The sequence below is a fragment of the Neopelma chrysocephalum genome, unplaced genomic scaffold (genome assembly GCF_003984885.1).
Source record: "Neopelma chrysocephalum unplaced genomic scaffold, ASM398488v2 Primary Assembly neopelma1_22b, whole genome shotgun sequence".
In the NCBI taxonomy this organism is placed as follows: Eukaryota; Metazoa; Chordata; class Aves; order Passeriformes; family Pipridae; genus Neopelma; species Neopelma chrysocephalum.
In genome coordinates, this window is record NW_020897690.1 from 9,852,908 (window position 1) to 9,868,462 (window position 15,555).

Here is a 15,555-nt window from a genome sequence, read left to right on the forward strand (position 1 = left end):
TTTCTTTTACAGCAGTGTCAAGTGCAATTGGCAGGCCAGAAGTCACAAGGAGGCCTGCTCCTACTAAATAAACATCAGCTTGCACTGTGCTTGCATGTGGACTAATGAGGTTATGATAGAAAATGGATCTGCTCTGTAATAAGGCAGAGTAAGGCAACTTGAACAGGAGGTTTATATTCCTATTCTGTGATAAGTTGCTTTTACATATTTTGAGCACAGCCTTTTTTTGGAGAGAGAGAAAACATAAATCGTTCATTGTACAGAAGAAAGCATGAGTGACAACTGTAAGTGGAATAGACAGTTTCCATTACCCCCTCACAGTTACTGAAGAATAATTTGCAAAGGCTGGGTAAATTGTGTTTTAAGAAGTGTAATGACGTGTAATAATTTCCTGTCAGCATGTCAGTTACAAGCAAAGCGAGTTTGATAATTTTGGGATAGGAGATGAAAAGAATTGAGCATGAAGAGGAGGGAATACAGAGAGAAGAAATGGGAAGGTCTTTTAGCATCGCTGACTTCAGAAACTAATGAAAACATAATTGTAAAAAACAAACAAACAAACAAAAAAACCAGGTGGAGTGCTAGATAAAAGCAAGAGCTGTGCAGCAACCTGCCCAGATACTAATTTCCATTTGCTTTCCCATTAATCTTGCATAAAGATTCCAGGTCACAGGTCCAGCTACAGGGAGTATTAAGCAATTTAGTAGGATGGGAAATGGCTCAGAAATCAGAAAACAGATGATCAGGAAAATTTCCTTTTCTTGTCCTGCAAAAGGCATCTGTATCATAATGCATAAAAACATTTCTTCTCTCAGTCTCTCTGAGAAAGGGAAAAAGCCCCAAACAAAACTGGAAAAAGAAAAAAAAAGGAAAAAGAAAGAGTTGGGATGTATTTGACTGCCTACTCTTGTCTTTGAAAATGCACAGTGCGGTAGAGATCAGTAAATGCCATGGCTTATAGATCAACCTAAGATGAATGAGCCAGTTATTTTCACACTGCTTCACTCCTTCTTCTCATTTTTATCTTAAAGACAGTATTGTCTGAGATTTATTATTTATTAATTTTGTTGTTTTATCATGCTGGCAATTCTGTCAGGAGCATAATATTTACTTTAATCCAGCCATGGTTGAATCAAATTTCCAGTCTCCATTATACACATATGCACCTATAGGTAGTCTGCTGACCTCATGATGCTTATTACTGATTTACATTGCCACAAAAGTAAAGCAAATTTGACCCTTGGCATGTAAATCTTACCTTATCCAGCCCTCCTTCTTGACAGAAGATGATTTCCCCTCTTCAGTACATACAGTTTTCCAGACCAATTTCCTAATCTTAAGCAGGATTGTTTCTACTGTTTCTTCATTTTTTGTGGTGGAAGAGGTGTAAGAGAGACCATTTTTCTTAGAGAAGCTACTTTAGTATTGAATATAACAAATGGCACCATTTTCCTAGCAGTCTACTTCTCTTTTTACTCTTGTTTTAACAGTGGTCTTGCACAACTTCCACTACTTACTGAAATTTAAGCTTTTATAGCATAGAGTACTTTTGGCCTTAAATATGCCTTAGAAAGAATTCTTCTACGCATCAAATGTTGAATTCACAGATTAAAACAGAAAGGTTATCCAGCTGGTTATCCAGCAAGGTAAGCAAGTCTTTTTTTTAGGTATGCCACTCTGTAAAACAGGTATTAAAATGCTCTGGGTTCGGTGGTTTTGGTTTGGGTTGTTTAGGTTTTTTTCTCCATAAAACATGCACAGCTTTTACCTGCAAATAGGTTTGAATGGAAATTTCACATCAATTTCTTTATTTTATTTTCTAATGTTTAAGAAGATCCAAGGGTAGTCATATCCTGGGACTGAGTACAGAACCACTTAGCATATTGCTGCATGCTGACTTAGAGAAAGAACCTGACGTATTTTAATTCTGTGAGAGTGTATTTGTCACCACTAATTTTGAAACTGATTCATTGGAATACTTATGCTATGAATGCAAACACATGCCAGACAGCTGGAAGAGTGTGATAAGTCTTATTTGTCTTCAAGGTGTGCCACTGAAGTAGTCTCCTCAGACTGTGCCTTTCCTTCCCCTTCCCCGTATTCAACAATAATCATCTGGGAAAAAAATAACAAACCAGAGAAAGCTTTTTTTAAATAAAGGTTGAAAACAACATAGACACAAAATAATTAGCACTGTCCTAATGTTACACATCATAACAAATGAAAACATATTTCAAATGTGACAGCACAAGTAATAGCTCTCAAGTCTTAGTTTCAATGAGGAACAGCTTTTACATGAGGGTTTTTCTGTGAGGTTCTTCAAGAATCATCATTTCAGGTCAGATTCTACAGAATTCTAGCAATTACCCTTTGGTTATTTAACCCAAATCTCCTTTAAAATGTTACAATGCAAAGTTATATGTCCTGTTGTTAGGCATAAGACATGGAAGTCAAACCTCCAGAATGAGACATCATATTGCACTCAGGAACAATTCTGAGAAGCATGGTGATGTCTGGATTAAGAAGAAACCAAACATGAACCACCACCTAAATGTGACAGTACACTGCATATAAATTGGTGGAGAGGGTGGGATGGAGCAGTTTTGTGTACGCACAGAGGACACCTAAAGGAGCCAGGAGTCTATTTTACTTCTGTAAAAAGCTTTAACAGTGTGGTGCTGAATCACTGCAGATTGGTTTCATGTACTTCCCTTTGAAAGGATGTGGAAGAAAACTGTGAGGTTACAGAAACTAGGAATAGAAATGATCCATATGCTGTATAAACTGCCATGTGGTAAAACATTAAAGGAAATCAAGTGATTTGGCTTATCAGAAGAAAGAAAGAAAAAAAGATCAAGATGACTTAATTATAGCATAAGTAGTGTGCAGTGAAGTGGTTTCTCATCTAGTAAAGAAAGCATAAATAGAAGCAACAGCCATAAGCTGAAGAAGACAGATAAATTCATATTAGCACTAAGGTATGCTTTTACAGTGACACTAACTACCAAAGGAAGTGGTAGATTCTCCACTACTTAATATATCCAAAGAATGGTCTGGAAGTCTGCCTGGAAGATATGCTTTCGTCAAACATAAATCATTAAGCTCAGGAAATAAATCTATATGACCTAATGGCTCTTTCTAGCCCTTAGATCCCAAGTATTTATAAAATATGGTATAGATTAATATTTAACTAATAGCTTTGAGACTCTCTTTGGTTTCTGCTAAATTATTGTCTGTTTTTACATACTTAGTGGGTATCATGGCCTGTCTCTGTTTTCTCAAAGAGCCTGGGGTCAATTCAGAAGTATTTCTCTTTACTGCAGAGAATAATTCTAAAAGCAGCTAAAGCCATACGACTCACATATGCTCATACTGGACTGAGGAGCAGTCCAGCAAAAAAGTACATGCTTCTTATTAGGTTGTCTCCCTAAGCTGCATGGAAAAAGAGTTTGAAGAAATGGTATGTGTTTAGAAGCTTATGTTCTTCCACAGTTCACAGAATTTATTTCAAACAAATGCAAGAAAAGCTCCAAACATTATTTATAAGTCCTGATCTTCTTTACCTAGAACTTGGTGAAAACTAATTCTTCAATAGCCTTTTTGTTCTTTTACAGAGAGCTATCAATGGACCTCCCTTTAATCGATACAGAGTTAAACAAACAAACCGATATTTAACTGCCAGAAGTTTTCACTGCTGTAATATGTAATCATGAATTAAAGGGTTTGGAAAACTTCACCTTCATGTCTCCAAAGTGGCCATCATTGCAAATTAGGCTAATAACATACATTATTAGATATTCTTAAAGTAAAACTAAGTATAAATGGGGTTTATAAAAAAATCATTATTTCAATGTAAAAGATATAATGCAATCAAAATACAAATCCAAATCACAGATATATGGAGAAACTAGCAAATTATTATTGTTTTCTGTCATTCCTCAATTTCTCTCCTTTGAATATTGCTATTGTGAATGCTGTGGTTCTCATTACATTGTGACTATAATTAGAATTTGCCATGTGATAGGCACTCTTCAGATACCAAGACAGGTGTTTGGAAGTGCATATTAATGATCATTGTGTTTCATATTGTTTTCATTTCTAAGAATATCTAAACAATGAAACTTTAAAGTGTTTTAACCTAAATATGGTGGAAGTAATCACTGTTTGCAAAAGAGAGATCAAGCATGGACTAGGCTTACAAATCTTTCTTTCCCATAAAGATCACTTCTGCCACACATGGAAATAAGAAGCATGCAGTCTTGACAGATACCCTGATCCTTGCCTTTGTTATGGAGTGAGCTAGGACACATGGTGTGCACTGGTCTGTGAATTGCCCTGGACTGACAGGAAACTGAGCAGATGCTTGTCAGGGCTGTTACAGATTCTTTCACCCCCTCTTGGCAGCTTGAGGCATAACCATATTCCAAGCAAGGGTGTCCTCCACCACAAAGAGGCTTTGAGTGAAGGAGGTTAAACACACTGAAGGAAATGCCTTGTCTCCCAGACATGGGGTAACCAGCAGTGGAGTTGTAGTTTTAGAACTCCAAACCCTTTGCTTTGAGGGTTTATACCTTTCCTCCAGCACCAGCATAATGTATTCTACAGCTACACCAATCTGAAATTTGCCATTTCTCTTTTGATACACCTCAACTTGGACAAAAAGTCTGGGGCACGTAAGTCTGCCAGAAATATGGAGTGGCTGAGGTCTGTTGTGCCTCTCTGAAGATATTTTGCTCCTGTACAGTCCTCAGTATGGTATCTCTTAATGTCATGTGGACCTTTACTCATCTTGAATTTTCTGGTTGTGGAAACACAACTGACAGGATTCAGATGACCCTCACATCGATCTTAAAACTGTTGAAATGGTGGACATCATGACTAGATATTCTACTGATTTTGTGGCACCCATTTTGTTTATATCTTAGAGTTTGAAGAAGGGAATAGATCAACATCTTCTTTCTTCAGAATAGACTGGCCTCCAAAAAGTCAGGATTCCAGTTCATGCCACAGGTTCCAGTTCATACCAAATGCTCTCTATACCCTAAATCACATAGCCATTTCAAACAATCAAGGACCTATAGGTCCAAAACTCATGCATGGTCAAGTGAAAGGTTAATTCAGGTGCTCAAATGAATCACACAGGACAGACCTCTGAGACAGATACACTTGACCTTGGATAGGAGGATTAGTGAAGTCTACTGAGCCATGACCATTCTGCATAAGGGTGATGACTACCCATATCAGAATCACAGAACAGCCAGGATTGGAAGGGACCTCTGGAGATCACCTCATTCTATCCCTCTGCTAAAGCATGTTCATGTAGAGCAGATTGCACAGGATCATGTCCAGGCCTATTTTAAATATTTCCAAAGACAGAGACTCAACAACCTTTCTGGGCAGCTGCACGTTCTTTTGCCATGCCTTTAAGAAGCCTTATAATCTAGGTAAATGTTCAGTTATACAAAGGCCAAAAGTCATAAAATAAAATGCAGATAATTTTGGCCATATTGGTCTAGTGCAGGCTGTGTTTCCATGTGCAGAGTGCATCCCTTTAGAGTGCTTTAACTAAACCCCCCCTTGCAGTAAACTATGGGGAAGTAGTAGAGCTAGAACCAACCTCTGCTCCCCAGAGGTGCCTGTGATACCACAGAGCGTGACAGTGAGACCTTAATGGCATTTAGCTTCACACAGTACCTCCTGCATCCTTGCCCATCTTCCTGAAGGAAATCTGCCCCAACACCAAAGTATGCAACTACAGGCAAAACAGTGGGTTAGACTCACTGCTGGATATGTCCACATCAAAAGAAAGACATCTGAAAATTGTTTTAGCCTCATCTGCTGCACACTATGCTGTTAGCCAGGATTTTCTGAGTGCCAGCATGGTGTGGTAGTGAGACTGCTCTGACCACTGTAGCATAAGGTGCAATTACCTGCTCCTAGGTTCACCCCTCAGATGACCGCAAATTCAGAAACTTCTGGTCTCATTTAATAGTGTACAAGGTCATTTCTGTTTAAGCTGCCCACAGCTGTGTTACTTCTGTTTTAAAGACTCTGTGTAAAGCTTGGAATTTTACTTAGAATTTCAGGGACTATGCAAAAAGTATGATGAAGTCCTGAGCTGCAGGCACTTTGGCCATGTTACAAGTATAGAAATGGTTTCTAAATGCAGTTAAAATTATGAAAGCTTTATTATTCATGATGACACTGATTATCTGCCCCCACACCTCACTGACAAATTCAGCCACTGCTTTCAGATGAGATATCGTACTTTGTCCACAGACAGCCCTAGAGGTAGGAATTAATTATTAAATACTGGTTGATGATAATTACATGATAACTTTATTGACCAAAATCAGAAAGGAATGTGTGATGTGTTCTAAATCGTCTCAATAAAATGAATCCTCTGAGAAAAGAGAATGTCTTAGCTCTTTTATAAACCATCTTTAGAAACCTCTTTGTCAAAAATACTAGCATCATGCTCTAAAAGCATAAAATGGGAGCACACATTTTAATCCAAATGTTTTCCTTGTCAGCAACAAATGAAATCTAGATAATAAAGCAGAACAGTAATTCAAATTCAGTACTGAGGATCACATTCAAACTGCGTGTCCCTGCATAAATTCATATTTAAATTTAGTTTTGTATACTCTTATGACTTTCAATAGTCACCTTTTCAGAAAGGATGTCTGACTTCAGTCTTCAAACTGAGTGGTCTTAAATGAGGTTTCCAAAAATCAGATAACATTTACCAAAAAAAAAGCCAAGCATCTTCCAGTATATTATTATTCCTTACAATTGCAGTCAGTATTAATTTTAATACTACTGATTAGTTTTCTGTAATTTTAGAGGAAAAAGTGTTTCATGAAGTACTACTACTACTACTTCTTTTCTGATTCTTTTGGATGTCATTGCAATAATAGAATTTCCAAGTTCAAGAGGGAATGAAAAGAGAATTTAGGTGAAAAATAACAGGTTTGATAGCTGCATATTGCCTCTCTCAGAGTGTTGTCATTTATATCTGTAGACTACTACTTGCACTTAACAGTATTTTACATATATATAGATCTAAATAAAGAGACAGGATGTATGGCAGGAATAAAAATCCACAAAAGTAGAGGAATGTTTGTGACAGAAGTAGAAGAAATGAGGTTTAGCATGCACATCAGAAATTAGACCTATAAAAGGAAAACAAGGTGTCAGAACCCCAACAAAACAAAGCCCTAGCATTTTAACAAAATTTTAATCTTCTCAACATCCAAGATGATAAATTCTCCTGAAGAATGGGCCTAGAGACTGAAATTAGAATCACAGATAGATCCATGTAGATCTATAGCTTTATAAAAGTAGATGCAAGTGACAATTAGAGGTATGGCTAAACAGTCTAGTCTGGTGCTTTCCCAAACCTTTGGAGTAGGTGTGGTTCAGTCCCTGTTCAACTACAGGAACCCAGTCATCCTCACTGCATAACTCTTACTCCATGCCCAAATTGGAACTGAGCACTAAACAACCAAGAGGAAACTTAATTGGGTTAAGAGGACACTTTGCAATGGGTACATGCCTTACAGAGAGTCTTAGGGCACACAGTGTCAGCTATGAGACCTATTGAATCAACATAAACTGGTATCAGCTGGTGCAAAATCAAGGACTCATGCGCACAGAACAATACAGTACTGTATCCCTCCTACATTCTGAAGGACCAGCTCTGCCAGGAGGGTGACACCTATGCAGACTTGCATAGCACTGCTGCTATGGCCTTCTCAAGCATATGCAGTAGAGGCAGGGATGGCAGAAACTACAAGCAGCTGGTAACAGAAGACAGCACATTGTCTCAAAGAAGGCTGTCAACATGGTTCCCCCATGGTTTCCTAATTTGAAGCCTCTCCCTGTGGTCATATGCTATGTATGAAGCAGGGCACACTAGACAGATTTGTGGCTGAGTAAATGCAAGAGCATCTGAGCCAGGACATGAGGACTACTGATACACCCTGAGGACACCTTTATGTAATGTCTGCCTTGAACACAATGACAAACAGCCTCCCAGTCCAGCTGGCCTAAAAGTTAGAAGTTACTCCTGACATGGACCACATCATTGTATAGATATATCTTTGTCTTAATTTTGGATTGATAGCCCCAAGCACAAATGAAAGAAACCCAGTACCTCCTTCACTACCTGTTCTTTAAGAAGACATGAAAAAAATCACGTGCCTTAACATAAGAGACACTGGAAGAAGGTTGTGGGGGATGCAGAATAAGAACTGTCTATTTTTATTCTGGAAGTGGGCCATCCATCCACTTCTCCAGGAAAGTAATGCTTACTACAAGTGTAATCACTGTAACTGAATCATTGTGTTGTCTGGATTTTTCTTTTCTCTCTTACTGCCTTGTTCAATACTCTGCCCTTGACAGTATATCTTTCCAAAGTCTGTTTCACTGAATAGTCTTTAGACAGTTCTGGTACCTTTTAAATAGCAGATTGAAAGCCAAGTCAGATAACAGATAGAAATCATATATAATGGCAAGAGAACAGAATTAGTGGAAGCTTTGTAACAAAAACGGTATTTAGAAGAGAAATGATTAATCAGTATTGGTTGAAATCTCCTGTAATGATGAATAATTCAATATATAACTGGTAAGAGTGTCACTAGTCTGTATCCCTATACATTTGGTTCATCTGAGAAAATCACTATGTAAATAGAAAGAGCACAGAAGCACTCCAAGGCCTCTGTAACAATGGGAAATTCTTTATTTAAATGATGGAATTAACATCAGCCTGAGGCTTTCCTGTGAATTTCTGATGTAAAGCTGCAATTTGCATATCTGTGTGTATGATATAGATTATCACATATAAATAAAGATCTGCATAGCTCTCTGAATTTTTCCCGTACAGATCTATGAGTAAGTAATAATGTACTGCCTATTCTGGATTTCTCTCAGTGTAAAGGAGCATTAATTCTATAGTATACAAGAGTACTTTAAATTAGTGGTGTGTAATATATGGGTGGGCAATAGTCTCTGCACAGTGGCCCTGGAGTGCAGTTGTGAGGGGGCAGCAACAGCCCAACCCAAACTGAGAGCTTGGCCCCAAAGATCTCTCTTCCTTGATTTCCTCTATCCCTGAAATTGCCTGTTAGTACACTGTGGTGTGAGGAAGAGGTAACTCGGCAAAAGTTCATTTGCATGTATGGCAGCACATGAACCACCCAGAAAAGCCTGTAAATTAACCAACAACCAGCATCCCACCCCTCCCAGTGACTAACAATAAATGCCACTCTCCCATTCACCCTGCCTTATGTGAGGAGAGAAGAGAGCCATCACAGCTTGATAACTAGCTCCACCTCTGACAGGGGTCCTCCAAGGACAGGGGCTAGGTGCCCTTTTGCTCCTTTGGCATCATCTGACACGTAAGGGACAAGTCAGGAAAACAGCCTCAAAGTACAGACTATGTAATCCTTGACCACGCACTAGCAATTTACTTTGATCTTTTGACTGGAGTGGCAACATTACACTAGTGAGAAATTAACACTGAGGTGGAAGATAGAGATCTCCCAACATGTGGGAGACAGTCTTGATCATTAATTCACTCCCATCTAGGATTTGAACTCCTGGCAACAGCTGCATCCCCCCTAGTAATTCTCCCAGCTACTCATGTTCCCCTTTGTTTATGTGGTGCCTCACTCTACTCATCTAATCCTGCACTGATAGGGGAAGTCATTATACAAATGAGAGGATATAGCACAGAAGACAACATAATCTATCATTTCTTCCTATAACTATGAAGTTGTATGATATTCCTTCAGGCAGATCTGGAAAGAGAACCTTGGGGGCAGTAACACATTCACTTTGCCCATCTTTGAAAAGAAACACAAGGAGTGTGAAAATTGCAAAAAATTATGCTGCATCTTGGTGTGACTTTTCATACACTTGACTTGTTTCTCATCCATTGGTCTATGAACTGCCATCAGTTTAAAGGAAAACAACACATGAAACAATTGCCAAGAAGATAAATAATAATAGTTCCTAGATTCACACACACTTGATTTTAAGTGAAAAACAGAAGCAACATGACACAAGGTAGTTGTTTTTTTTTCCCAAATCCAACAGATTAAGCTGCTGCATTAAAAATGGTTGAGAGACATGGAGCTAAAACACAACCAGATCATGCTTGACATGGGCAGCTTGCTCTAAAGCATCTTTTGCTTTTGCAGTAATTGAGAAGTTCATATTTTCTCATCCTGAGTTCCTAATTTAAATTTTGTCTGCTAATCAAAAATGGTAAAGTGCTTCCTGGCTGAAACCAGGAATTTAGACAGCTTTTTTCAGATGCTTTTTTTTAAAAGCATCTTGCTGCTTTTACGTAAATACCAAGGAATCCATTGACTTTTCATATATCAGCTACCCAAAGATGCTATTTCCCCTTCACAATTCTTTCCTGGAACTGAAAAAGATGAGATCTGTTCTGAGAATAGCAAAGTTGAGGTATATGAGGTAAACCACTTTTTTCCAGAAGTTAGAATTCTAAAATAACTGAAGGATTTTCTATTGAAAAATTTTACAACTTTACATGAATTTGGATTTTGTATAAATATTTTGCAGTTACATATTCAGTGTTAGTACTTTGACTAATGAAATAGTTTTTCAGAACAGAATGCAGAAATGCAGTGTTTAAGACCTCAGTTATGAGTCTTGGGAACACAAAAGAACTAATTTTATGTTAGCTAGATAATAAGGTTTCCATTGAGAAGAAACTTCCTTGAGGAAGATAACTAAAGAAAAAACTTTTTTTTCATAAAAACCTATAGCAAAGACCCTTACAGAGGACAGTAAAAGCAGTAAAAGGCACCAGGACCACATTTAAAGGAACTCAGGTATTAAGTGTGTGAACTATTACTGGAGACACATAGACTATGACACATAGACTATAACTTAAAGACATTTGTAAGAATAAAAGATACAAAATATCCTTGCTTTTACAGATGTGGTAGACAACTGCAAACAGGAGTCACTGGCAAATTATTAAAACCTCCAATGAAACCTACTAATAAAACTAGAGAAGGGTTTGATGCAGCTTTTGTAAGAAAGCCATGCCTTAAAGATCTGGTTGAAGCTTTTGAAGGTGCCAGCAAGTACATGAGTAAGCTTGAACTAAATGATACAATGTACTTGAATTTCTAAGGGTCACACCCAGAGCCCCTTACCATTGCCTTCTAAAGAAGGCAAGCTGTTTTGGAATGATATACAAAGCTAGAAAATAAAGAGTGTGAAAGGAAAGTCACCAGGGTGTGCCATGAGACTACAATGGCATTTACGCCCTTCAGTATCTGCCAAAAAAAAATGTTGGAAAGAAGGAAAATATGGAGACAACAAACTTTGCTGAGATGGAAAGTTATTTACAATAGTCAAAATTAACACTGTACAAAAAGCATTGCAGGGGAACATGCAACTTAATGACTGATCGCATGACAGAATGTCAGTAGAGATGCAATGCCAACACAAGAAAACAGAAGGCATACACAAAAAGATATTCTTAACTATACAGCTTTGGACTATTATCCTTACCCCTTGCAAAGAGACTCATTCACAGTTCACTGTTCTGTAGCAGGCAAACAAAGCAATAACACTATCATGAAGGAAAAGCATTAAAAAAAGTAAATTCATTATGCTACCATTATTTTTATTAGTTCATACCCTGAATACTTACGTGTCTCCAGTTGTCTTAGTTCGTAAACTGACCTTACACCAAAACACTTCAAATAGTAAAGACAAAAAAAAAAAAAGCAGAAAGAGGTAGAGTTATAAAGGGTATGGAATAATGCAAGGAAAGACAAACAAGACTAGGATTTTTGGCTTGCAAAATAAGCTGTTCAAGAAAGATGCAATAAAGATCTGTAAAATAATAAATGTTGTTGAGAAGGTAAGTAGGGAACCATGTTTCCTGACAAAAGAACTAGGAATACAAAAAACAATTAACATTTTGAAAGCCTGAAACAAACGGGACATTTTTTTAATACAATGCACAACTAAATCCTGGCAGTTAATGGAAGATGAATTTATTAAACCCAAGACCTGTAACACATGATTCTCTGGATGCAATACCTGGCTCATAAATACGTTAAATCCGTGAATGGTAGAAGATCACGGGTTAAGTCAAAAGGATTATCACTGTATGTTTTTCTTCTCCTTAATACAAGCTCCTTTTTTTCCACTGAGAGGTTAGACAGATCTTTGGTTTGACCCAGACATTGTGGATCACTAAAAATGGCCAACAGCTTATACTGGGAACCACTCCACCCCTTTGCTCTTGCCTTGAACTTGGTGCTAGAGTTCATGCCGAACTGCTCACAGTGCTGCTGTTATCCACAAAAGCTACCTTGGAGCTTGTCGAAGTATATTGTAAAGGTCTTGCAGCTATGCCTTTGATTGCAATATAGAACTGCTATGGGGAAAAAGTGGATATGGGTTACGGGATTTCATCTCCTTTGCAGAATACTTCCCATGTGCCATTCCCCCAAACCAGCACCTTCTAATAAGAGCTACTAAAGAGAGAAGTGCCTCTCACATAAACATAAAGTATACCAAAGATTTAATTAAACAAAATACCAACAGGGGGTGGTGGGGGTGATGGGTAGTGCTCAGGAGAGGGACAGAGACTATGAACAGCACACCAAAATCAACAACTGTGAATATATTTTTAAGAAAGTAGTTCAACTCTGTATTAAAACAACAGAAAATGACATTCATTGGAAAAAAATGGCAGTTTCCCCTCCTTTCCCCAAAAATCTTAAAAGACCAAATGATATATGCATCTAAATGATGTTAAGGCTGGAGCATATCAAGGATTTTTTCATATATACTGGTAATTATTAATTCAGTTGTTTAATTACTGATGCAGTTTTCTTCAGAAGTATGAATAATTGTTAAAGTTTTCAAAAAAAATGATGCAATTTGTCTCCTTTTTGCCATGTATGTGGATGACTGCTACACCCAGAGAGGTTCCAAGATGACAGCAAAAATATTTCAAGGATGAATATTTATACCTTTACCTATTTGTAGGAAGTAGGGACTCATAGCAATTCTCATTATACTTTTTTCTTCCCACAAATGCTTTTGCACACCTTACTATGTACTAGCAAAATAAAAGACCTAACTGCTTCGGTTTTCATCTGAATACTACAGTCCATTTTGAAATACAAAACAAAAGTTGCAAACACATTCAAACAAGAGTAAACAAGGAAAGTGGTGCAGTGAATTAAGGTGTCACGGTCCCTTATATTAGCACTACTCAAATGCATGGCTTTGCAGTACCTCATCTGGGCTGCCAAGCTGTGAATGCATCCATGCAGGATGGAGACACAGGAAGAAGTACCGGAATGAGCAACAGATGAAAACCAAAAGTTAAATGCTCACTTCCAAGGCTTTGTTTCTTGATAAAGTTGCTGAGAGGTCAGCCAAAAGAAATGAAAGAAAAGAAACAAGCAGCAAGCCAGAGGAGGTTTGTATTTGGTATAGGGGAAACGTGTCAATACAAGGGTTTGGAGGTGACTGTGCAGAAGCAGAAGTGTAAGTGAAATAGCTTATTTTGATGTGACAGCATTTTTGGTAGACTTAAGGCAATAAGGTAAGTGTTGCTAGGAGGTTTCTAATAAGCAATTTAAGAAGTCTCAAGCGCCTGAACAAAAGCTGTGTAATGAAGGGCATCAAGGGGATTCAAAGATGTTAAACAGGAAGGAAAACAAGCATACTATATATTGGAAGAAGTAATGAGAAGGGAGAACTAGAAGAAGAGGGAGCATTTGAACACAGCAGTTTTAGCTTTCTAGGTTACATCTTTTGCTACCCATAGCAGCAAACAGACCAGAGCAGAACAGAGTAACTGAAAAATTAAGGAAAAAGGGAAAAAAAGAGTGAGTATAGTTAGAAGAAAAGAGGGATTATAGTAATTTTTTTTTCATTTTGAAGCTTTGGGTACTGAGGCAGCCAGAAATTACTTTTATCAAGGCTTGATCTTGTTACTAAAAGTTGCCAGAACTACGAAGCTGACAAAAGTTAAGGATATGAACGTTGGGGTAGCAGCTGTAAACATCTTTATGATGAGGTAAAATGGCATAATAATTAAACACTATCAGGAGTTTCTAGAGGGCAGAGAGATAAATAATTCCATGCTAGAGGACAGAAATAGCCAGAGTACTAAATATTGTGATTAATGAGGCAAATATTTTTAACAGGTTTGAGTTAGTAATTGAAACCTTGCAAAAGAATGTACCCAAGAAACAAATTTATTTGAAGTCATCCTTGTTTCATCTTTTAATTTTATGCAAGGACTGGAAATTATACAGTTGTGCAATGTCGAATAAACATTTTTTTATATATTAACTAAGAGATAAAAAATGAAGAGGTTTTTCTGTCTGAAGTTTGTGAAGCAGCTGTTTACAGTGCATTCTGAGGTTGAGAGAGGTTTCCTGGGATAAATCAAAGCTGGTCACATGCTATGTGGTATTTCCACTGTGTCCTTGATTATCTAAGAGCACAGCAAGTAATCAAGAGTATCTTTCCAGCTCAGCAGAAGCTATTTCCACTGACTTTCTCTGAAAAAGAGGCTTCACTTCAGCTGAAGCATTTGCAGTAGCTGGAAAAATTGAAGGCTTTCTATTTTCCCCTAGGGCCTATGCGGCTTGTGTCCATCAGTAATCTAGCACATTATTAGCTACAGAAGTATTTACCGGTTATGGGAACCTACTTTTCTTCTTCCCCTCCATTTACAAAACACAGGATTTTATATCACTGTTCACAGATTGAATATACACTACCTTCACTGTTAAAATCCTTTTGTAAACACACGCTACTGTCAAGTGCCTGTGGGTGCAGCTACAAGCACTGGAGGTGGCTGGCAGCTCTGCAGGAAGTTGGGAGGCACCAAAGGAAAAGCAGCTCTTTTGTGGTGGAGTGGTGTTCTGCTTCTGGTGTTTTCCCTGTCCAGGCAATGCTTCCTCAGCTCAGACAGGGTGAGGCACCTCCTTGCCACCACCACATGCTGGTTTCACAAAGGGGCTTCTTCCTTCAGTCCTGAATTTCTCCTGCAGGATCAGACTAGCATAATTTGAAGACCTCCTCCTTCCAGTCATCCCTGTTTTGATACCTGTGCATGTATCTCCTCTGGTATCTTCTCTGTTGGAAGTGAAAAAGGCACCTACCTAATGACGGATTACAAACATCCAGAATTAACTGGATGTTAACCATTGTTAAGCATCCAACATTCAGCCTGGAAATGCCTAACCACTAGAAACACAGAGCAGTTGCAAAACATTCCCAGAAACCTGTTCCTACACTTTAATCTTCCAACATTCAGGAGTTACAACTCTCCAGTCATACTGAATTTCTTCTCCTAATTTTCCCCAGGTATGGAGAAAGGCAGATATTAGAAAATCTCAGTTTATACACACCATCAGAAATACAGTTATTTGAAGTTTTGTGTAGATCAATTTTTCATTTCAGGAAGAAGCATTACCTGGGATAGTACCTCCCCATACTTAATAAACAAAGAAAAAAAAAGAAACAAAT

General features: G+C 37.9%; 1 long non-coding RNA gene across 1 annotated transcript; it reads right to left on the reverse strand.

Moving 5' to 3' along the window:
* Nucleotides 1–1,990: 1,990 nt before the first annotated feature.
* Nucleotides 1,991–14,847, reverse strand: LOC113965738. Its single transcript, XR_003533625.1, has 3 exons — nucleotides 14,805–14,847; nucleotides 11,557–11,617; nucleotides 1,991–2,115 (listed from the first exon to the last, which is right to left on the reverse strand). It is a non-coding gene; the product is annotated as an uncharacterized LOC113965738 (long non-coding RNA).
* Between the last annotated feature and the right edge of the window lie 708 nt (nucleotides 14,848–15,555).